Below are 9,776 nucleotides of genomic sequence, written 5' to 3' on the forward strand. Positions count from 1 at the left end.
CACAGTTTGGAAGGGTTAAGGAAGTGACCTAACAATATGTAGCCAACATTTACCAAAATTTATTATATCCCAGGCACCATGCCAAGAACTTTGTGTGGGTGGCCTTATATAATTTTTGCAAAACCTGTGAGGCAGTTACTATTATTAACTCCACTTTCAGCTGGGAAAGTGGAGGCCTAGAGAGATGAAATGACTCGCCTCAAATCACAAAGCCAGGGAGTGGGAGAGTCAGTAAAATGAACCCACATTGTCTGACTCTGGAGCTGGAACCTTTCCCACTCACTGTACCTTGCCCAACCTTGAGAATTTAAAGAGCAGTTAAGCTCTTGATCCTAGAGTCTTTCTCCTACTTTTTTGGTAACTTCTTTTTTCAGAGGCACTGCAACGATGAAAGAAGTAATATTTAAGTAAGAGCAGATGACATTATTTAGCATTTACTTATTCTGTGCAACACGAGGCACCACCCATTTCTCAAGCCTAGGACTTGTCCCAGGCCACACAGCTGGGCTATGAAGCCCATGCAGCCTCAGCATGACTGACTCCAAGGCCATTTCCCAGCCTCATCAGTAGACAGTGTGTCCAGGTCTTTACCAGGTTTAGCCAAGTGCCCTTACCTGTGGTTTGACACTGCACAGAGAAGAAATTCAGCATAATCTCTGCTCTCGGGGAGCATATGGCACAGCTGAGAAGAGGAGTCCTTCCTTCCTTACACCTCAGTAGTTAAGTAGTAGAAGCACTGAAGAAAATGAACCCCGTTCCCTGTATTACTGCCCTACTCCACTACTCAGATCAGCTGACCTTCGGTACCTCTGTGTTCATTTCACAGATGAACTCCATTCTCCTCTCCTCCTAGTGCTGTAAGCTTCTTCTTTTGTCTTTGAAGAAGTGCGAATTATTTTCATCTCTATCTTTCTCTCATCCATCACCAGGGAGTATGACAAGAGGGTTAACTTAAGGAGCTAATAAAAAATGTAAAAGACATAACTTCTTTATTGTTTTTAACTTTGAGAAAGAGCCTATGGATTCTATAGTATTTGCTCAAAAATGTTCAAAGGAAGACCTGGAACATTTCACTCTCAAAAATTTGCTGCCCGGGAAGAAAATCCAGAACTCCAGGGGCCAATTAGTCTGCTGTTTTGGACTTTGACCTTGGAAAGTCTCCCTGTGGATTGAATCTGACTGGAACTGAGGGCAGCTGACAGCAGAGTGGTGTCTGGGTGGTCAAATTTAATGACTCCCAGGCCTTTAGAGCAACATTTAAAAGTTATAGTACCACACCAATGTCAGGGCTAAATGTATAAGAGCAATAAGTTTCGCTGTTAAACTTACAAGTTCCTATTATGTTCCTGACATCATGCTAGGAGCTGGGCACTCAAAACAGAGGCAGGCTTTTAAACATCAACTTATCAAATTGCAGTAATAAAACTAGACAAAGAGAAGGCAAAGTGTGAGCAGAGCACACAGAGGAGTAATGACCAGAGGGCTTTCTGTTTGCAAATGGCAAAAGTGAGGGAGTATCTGTGATATGCATCAGGAGGGACTAATAAAATAGCAGCAGCTTGAATTTGGAATAGTGGCTCTCGGCTGTCTTCCTTCTGCTTTTTCCTAGCCAGTTGGAGTTAAAATTTTGAAAAACAATCTTAATAAGGAGTTAAAAACAAGTTAGCTTCTAAAGCTGACTTTGTAACCTTTGAGTTATTTAACCTTTTAAAACCTGCTTTCTCAAGTGTAAAATGCAGTGAACATGTATATGGGAGTTCACAATGCTATTCTCACTTTTGTATGTTTGAAATTTCCAGTTTTAGAATGGGGATAATAGTACCTATTGCTTAGATGCTGTAAGGATTACAAGAAATAATTATGTAAAAAACACCTCGTACAGTGCCTGGCACTTTGTAGGTGTTCAATAAATGGTAACTGTTATTACCAACAAGCTACTTTTTAAAGTTCTGAGGTGGGGATAAAGAGAACAAAATACTATTAACAGCTGCAGAGTGCAGACTTATAGGTCTTGTGTACCATTCGGTGCATGGAATGGTACGCAATAAATTTGGAGTATGTGGACGTATGCAACTTCTCTGAGATGTTTTAGAAGGAATCTTAAGAATTTTTTAAAAATTAAGAATGAAAGTCTAACAAACTGAACAAGAAGCATACAAACTTTATATAAGGAAAACATAAAGCACTCCTGAAAAGTCATAGAAGTAACCCTGAGCAAGTGGAAAGACAGGATAGGACAACTCAGTGTCATAAAGATGTCTGTTTTCCCTAAGCTGACTCATAAATTTAACATGATCTCAATAAAAATGCCATCAAGTTGTCTCCTCCTGAAATTAGACAAAGTAATTATGAAGTTTATATTGCAGAATAAACAAGCAAAAACAGCCAAGAAAATCCTGAAAAAGAGAAATATGAAAAAATTGGCCCTTCCAGACAGTAAAACAAATTAAAAGGCTCTAAAATTACGATGCTTTTGTGATTGCATATGAACTAGCAAATCAGTGGCACAAAATGGAAAATCCAGTAAGAAATTCAAATGCATACAAGAGTTTTATATCCAAGAAAGACTGCATCTAAAATCAGTGGAGAAAAGGTAAGAACTTGAAGTAGTGTTGGGATGCCTGGCTGGCCAATGGCAAAAAGACAAAATTGATCCTTTCTCAAACTAAATGCCAAAAATTCTAGATGGATCAGAGTCTTAGATGTTTTTTTTAAAAAGATGAAACCACATATGTACTAGAAGAAAACATTAATAATTCCTCATAAATTACGAGTGGGGCAAACTTCCTTACTCCGACTCAAAATCTAAATCAGCAATTTTCAACTGGTGTGCCAAAAGAATTTTAAAACGTTCAATAACTGACTAGTCAGGGGCACTAACCTCTTTTCCCTTAGGTTGTCAAACAGAAGAAAACACAACAAACAACACAACAATAGCCATCTGGTGTGAATGAATCAAAATTATACCTTTTTTTGTCCAATTGGCAAAAACTATTTTTTTTGGTGTGCTGCAGAATTTTGGTAAATTTTAGTAATCAGTTTATGTGTGCCATGAGATGAAAAAATTTTAAAAGTGCTGGTCTAAAGCAGTATATACACTGTAAGGCTGATAAATATGACTATAAAAGATATAAAACTTTTGTACAGTAATAAAACAGGCAAAATCAGGCAGATGACAAATTGGGGAAAAATCTTGCAACTTACACCACAGTCATTGGGCAGATATCCTATATCTCAAGAAAGGAGAAAACAAATTTAAACTACACTGATATATTATTTCTTACCTAATAGGCTGACAAAAGCCCACAAACTGAAAGCAAGATTCAAGAGGGAAAAAGAGGGGTCAAGCATGAAATAAAAACTTCGGTGAATGCACCTTGTTATATAATTTTGACTTTGAAATGGTTTACACAGTTAAAAACATGCAAATAGTTTACACAGTTAAAAACAAAATTAGCATTGGTCAATATCCCAATGGTTAGCGTGCCTGCAGTGCACTGAAGGGTCTCAGGTTCAATTCTGGTCAGGGCCTGGATTGTGGGTTCACTCCCTGCCCCTGGTTGGGGAACATGCGGGAGACAACCAATCGATGTATCTCTCTCTCTCTCAATCCCTCTCTCTCCTTTCCACACTCTAAATATGTATTTTTAAAAAATTATCAGGTGAGGATTAATAAAAAATATTATTTTAAAAAATGATCCTAGACATATGCAGGCACATTCATGAAATTTATTAGATAAACTAGAGGCTATAAAAATTAACAAGAACAACAAAAATTAGGCTTTTAAAGCAATTTTTAAAGTTTCAAACAAATGAACCTGTTTATCAAGCTGGTGGCACAGCCACACAGAGAAAATAATTACAAGTGCCTGTAGCACAAATTGGACTATACATCCCAAGTAGCATATAGTCTAAGGACAAAGAAACCACACAGAATAAGACAGCATTCAGTATCTAGGGGTCAGTGTGGCTAACAGCATCACCGGCTGGGTTAATAACACGGCCAGGAAACCAGCAGCCTCAAGGCCCGGAGTGTGGCCCAGAGGATGAAGTTCTGTGACACACTGAATGTTTACTACAGCTTCAGTAGATGAGTGACAGGGGAGTTAAGAGTGTGCTTGAGACTGGCCCAGCCAGAGAGCTTGAGGCCAGCAGACGCCAAGCCAAGGAAATGCACTATCCTAAGGGCAGACAACCATCCTGGAGTCTCAAGCATGAGAGTGACATGTTCAGATTTGTGCTTTGTAACGATCACTGACAGTGAACAAAGCATATTGAAGAACAGAGCTGGAAGCCAGCTGAGCAGCTAGAAGGCTGTTGCACTAACCCAGGACAACAGATTCTAGCTAGTAGCTTTAACCAGAAGAGAAAGGGGGCATCCAACAGACGTCCAGCCGATATACATGTGTGCTCTTTGTGAGTGGGGAGTGGAAGGAGGGTGGCGGTTTCAGAGAAGGGCAAGGGAGTGGGAGGACTCCCAGGTTTCTGCCTTGGGCAACTCTGTGGTGCCATTGACTGAGACTAGTAACTGAAGGGAAGTACCAGGTGGGAGGAAAGTGGCAAGTTCCCTGCTGCCTGAGCCCCTGACATCCTATTTCAGTTAGTGGGACAGGAGCTGAAGGGGTCAAGAAGGAAGATCCAACAGTCACGCTGCAGCCTAGAAAGCTGAGAAACAGAGAAGAAACTAGTTAACCCACTAGTTTAACTCTTGCAATATTTTCTGCAAGTCAGAAATAGTCATATTCTGTTCACTTTTGTTTTTATATTTTAAAAGTCAAGTAACCAATTTTTGGAACCTCAGCAGCTATTACTTACACTTGTAATCCTGTATTTCTAATCTCCCTCATCCTTCTTGGGCCCTTTCCTTCATAAAATATTCACTATTATTTGTCCCAAGAACCAGACTCTAGGACGTATAGCAGAGACCACTCATCCAAATACCTCCAAAGGTCAGGCAGATGTAAAATCTGACATTAAAATGTAAGCGACTAATTGTGAAACACTATGTGGACCAAACTCTGGCCTACAAAAGATTTCTATTGAGGTGGCATTTTTACAAAATAGCCTAAGATAAAGATTTAAAAGATATTTCCTTCCTCTTATTTCCCTTCCAGTACTAATAAAGCCAGAAATTACATCTATATATTGACTTTCCCAGGGTCTTAGTATTAGAGAAGCTCTGAGTAAAGTTGTTTTCAAAAAGAAACTCTACTTTCACAAGTACAGAGGGACTCCAGGACAAATGCAGGCAGGCATCCTCTCCTCCTTACTCCTCTGTCTCTGCCTCCCGGATTCTATCCCTCTCCTCCTCCCCATTTCCCTCCAAACCCTCATCTCCTAGCTGAAGAACTGAATCCATCGGTAAGAAGTGGATGCCCAGAGCCAAACAATTAGGCTGCTACTGCTCTTCCTTTCACTTGTCTGAAGAAACAAATTCGGTATCTGCTAACAAGGTTGCCAAGACAATATGTCCCCATTTCACCAGTCTCATGTAAAATAAGGACAAACAAGGATCTATAAGGGATTTCTGAAGCACCTCATTGGGTAAACTTCTCTATTACAAAGACAATTCAGATATGCTTGACTGCTTTAGGCAGGAAACAAGGCTGGAAAGATAATTTCAAAACTCGGAGATCAAGGCCACACAACTGTAGAAAGTAATTGTTTCCAGGGGGAGTCTCATCACTGCTTTCATTTGGTGATGTGACATTTCACTGTTGGCTCTGCACCCTTTGAGGGGTCAAGGACTGAGATCTGATTAATGTAATGGGCTCTCTCCCCAGAAAAACAACATTCACACAAACTTGCAGGCAAATGCAAAGGGTTCATGGATCCCTTGCAGCTGGGCCATTCATACCAGATTAACGATCCTTGCTATAGCACATTTACTTCATCTAAGGAAAGGAAATACTTAATGTCATGATTTTGAGGACTTGACAGCATGGTCTGGAGGATAACAACATTAGGGAAGTGTAAGGTAAGTTAGCTTTCTTTCCTTTCCCTTCTCTCCCTTGAGGCCTGCAGGAGTCTCAAAACCGCATACTCTGCAAATAAAACACTGCATACCCTGCATGATGTTTAAAAAGTGACAATCTCACCTTGAATTTAAATGATCTTATTATTTAATTTTTCCTCTCTGTGGTTATAGCTTGCTTTTTCCACGTTATCAGGATGATGACGTTAGAAGGCAGACTATTGGAGATCCAGAAACCATATATCCCAATCCAATGCCCTTGTAAAAATCAAAGCGCTCACTCTCTGGAAGAGCTGAAAGAGGCTGAGGGGTCGCTGCCTGCCCCCAGGGCACTGGCACAGGCAGAACTTCAGAAAGGTAATGTAAATACTCGGTATGAGGCAACAGGGCATACCAATTTGTTTTTCAATCTATTTTATTTCAGTTCAAAGCCTCGTTGCAGACAGGTAGTCCAAGAAAACAAGCCACATTTTAGTTATCCTCAGTCTTCCTCAATCTCCTAAAGCAGCTGAGCACTGTCAGAGTGTGGCTCTTTTTCCTGCACTGACTGTCTGTAATGATGCTTTGAACCGAAATAAAATAGATTGAAAAACACATCAGTATGCCCTGGCTCTCCCTGCAGTTTTATATTATCCTTCAAAGCCAGTGTTACCACCTACTCTTTACTGGAACCCAACAGACCCAAATCACAGAGTGAAACTGCAATACTTTAAATGTGAAGGTCCCACCCAAACCTAAAATAGCCATTTAATTCATGGCTTGTTGTTTAACGTTGCATTAACATGCCACTCTCTGTCCAGTTCCGTGCTCCATTTGCTGGGCTGGATTATATCTTCTGATGACAAGTGCCATCTGGTTACTGGATACAGTTTAAAGCAAACCTTGACATTGCTGATCTTATATAGTTTACTCGATTTATTACTGTCTCTGTAATTTTCCGTGTTCATAAGCCCAAACATCGTATTATTTTTACCTATTTAAAAAGTCCCCTAAACGTATTTAAAGCAGGGCATTAAAAATAGTGCAACACTATTTTGAAAACTTTTAGAGGAAACCCAAATCATTTGCAAACAAATTTTGAAATGACCTCCAACTAGAGTCTGAAGCCTATCATTTTGCTAGCATGCCTCTTTCATGTGTCCACTGGAGGAACAAACAGTTTCGAGCTTAAAACACTAAAATGATGAAAAATGCTCTAAACAGACATTTATATAATTAGGTTGAAAAAAAATTACATCCCAGTTGGAAAAGTTCAACTCTTAAGAGAAACATTAAGAAAAAATAAGATTTGTTCCTCTTCTCCCAAAAGACAGAAACACATACACACACCCCTTCAATTTTGTCTATAACATTCTTCTGGATTTTTGTAATAATTTACCATTTTACATAAGTTTCCATTTGGGGCCAAACTTCATTAGTTTCCTCTGATTGGAATTTGGCAACATATATATACAACAAGAAAACTCAGAACCTATTTTTACATGTTCTCTAACTTAATCCACACAATAACTCTTTAAGGAGGTAGCATTATCCACATTTGGCAGATCAGACAACTAATCTGTAACTGGCCCACCGGCATGCAGCTCTATCAGCAGCAAAGCCATGTTCAGGGCCAGGGACTCCAGACATGTCTGAGAACCACAGCACAATCACTCATTTCTCTCCGTTCTGCAGCACCCCAAGTTCTTGTCAGCTCATAGGCTTCACACCTGCTGAAAAGTTCTGCCTTCCCACTTCTCTCCCTTTTCCCTTCTTGCTGGACTGGATCCTTGCCACTCAACAAGTTTCAGCTTAAACTTTTCCAAGGCCCTCTTGGTAAAAGGGATCTCTCAGGTTAGCACTGCTTTGTTTCCTTTTAGCAGTTGCCTCAATTTGGAATAACTTTATTTCTTCACTGTCTCAGACACTGTTTTAGGTCCATCTTGCTTACTTTGGTATTCACAGGGTCTAGCACAATGGTGTCTGGTACAAAGCAGGCACCCAATGTTTGCTCAATGAACAGCCTGGATTTATTTATTTAATATTTACCAGATGACTGCTGTGGGCACTGGCTAGCAGCTGATACAAAAGACTGCCCTTGAGGACCTCCCACATTGGTGGGAAAGATGGACTAATACAGGGTGGTGAGTGTGATCCGTTCAGGTTCAGATCCCAGTCCCTTATGCATTAGCTATGTAACCTTGTAAATGTCTTCTGAGTCTCAGTGTCTTCATCTTTAAAGTGGTAGTATTAATACTACCTATGTCATAATGTTGGCGTGAAGACTAAAAGATAGTGTAAAGCAGGCTCAAAGAGCTCTGGGCAACACAGGAATTAATATTAACTACTCATCTGTTATGATGCTCTGACAGCTGTATTTGAAATTATCTTTGTTTACTTGTGTTCCATTTGTCCAAGCCCCTATATAGTTTAAATTCTGTGGAAGGACAAAGTTCACATTGATCCTTTCACCGCTGTATTTCCAGGGATTTGGATCATCCCTAGTACATATAGGTGGTCAACAAATACTGAATGATTTATGAATGCATGCATGTAAACATAACATTCTGAAATCATTTGTTAAATTAGTGATGAATATGCCAGGATTGCGGGCTCGATCTCTGGTGTGGGATGTGCAGGAGGCAGCAGATCAATGATTCTCTCCCATCATTGATGTGTCTATGTCTCCCTCTTCCTCTCCCTTCCTCTCTAAAATCAATAAAAATATGTTACAAAAACAAATATGAGATATAAATTAGTGATGAATGGCTAGGTTTGGGAACTACTGCCATATATGAAAGGCATCTAAACTAGAAAGTGGAGTGTGGCAGAAGTTTGAAGATTTAGCCAACTAGAGAGATATTTCACTTTGGGGTTGCAATTAAATCTACATAAACCACACAAAAGATTTGGATACAATTCCAAGGGGGGGGAACCAATAGCCCCAGATGGAGAGTTGAAAGAAGAAATTGTGAGCAGTAGGGCATGGCTCACCAGGCAGGGGGCATCCAGGCATGACCTACACAACCTGAGATCTAGGACCACCCGAAACAGCTCAACCGCTCAGAAACTAAGATTCCTCCTCGTAAGTGGAAACATGGACACTTGCTTATAAAGTGTCCTTAGCACAAAAATGCTGAGTATGAATGCAAATAAACCACCTGACTTCTGGTAGGAGCTGGGTGGATGGTATTATTGTTATTTAAAGTAGCGGAAACAATTCCCACTCTGAATAATACGACATTAAGACCAGAAGAGAGAATGGAAGTCATAGTGTTTTGTCAAACAGCTCTAGGTGCAAGGGACGGGGGTGTACTGAGTTTCTCATGAGGTGTTAAGTGACCCGAGAAATCGCCGGACAACATGGACCCAGTCTATTTGTGTCTAGGGTAGGGGTCTAGGGTAGGGGTCGGCACTCCTTCTGTGAAGGGCCAGACAGATATCCTCCGCTTTGTGGGCCAAGCGATCGATGTCATGCAACATGGGACTCTCCCTGCTCCGCTCCTGCCGCAGGAAAGCAGCCATAGACAACACATAAACAATGAACATGGCTGTGTGCCAACGAAACTCCCTTTATGGGCTCCGAAATTTGATTTCATATAACTGTCACAACTCATATGAAATATCCTCTCCCCCGCCCCCCAACCATTCTTAGTTTCGGGAGGGGGTCGTAGGGGGACGGATTTGGCCTTAGGCCAGACGGCCCGCGCCTGGGGAAGGGACTTGGCGCGGGGGAGGGAAGGGACCGAGAAGATCGTCAGCGGCAGCGCGAGGCCACGATTCGCCGAGGAGCAGGGGTGCAGGGGTGCGGGGCTAGGGCCGG

At 41.0% G+C, this 9,776-nt stretch overlaps 1 protein-coding gene across 2 annotated transcripts in view; it reads right to left on the reverse strand.

Annotated features, from left to right (window-relative positions):
- Positions 1-9,776, reverse strand: part of ZBTB40 (zinc finger and BTB domain containing 40) — a 61,715-nt gene that overhangs the window by 51,229 nt on the left and 710 nt on the right. The gene's annotated exons all lie outside the window — the stretch shown is intronic.

This window comes from Myotis davidii, unplaced genomic scaffold, assembly GCF_000327345.1.
Source record: "Myotis davidii unplaced genomic scaffold, ASM32734v1 scaffold149, whole genome shotgun sequence".
Classification (NCBI taxonomy): Eukaryota; Metazoa; Chordata; class Mammalia; order Chiroptera; family Vespertilionidae; genus Myotis; species Myotis davidii.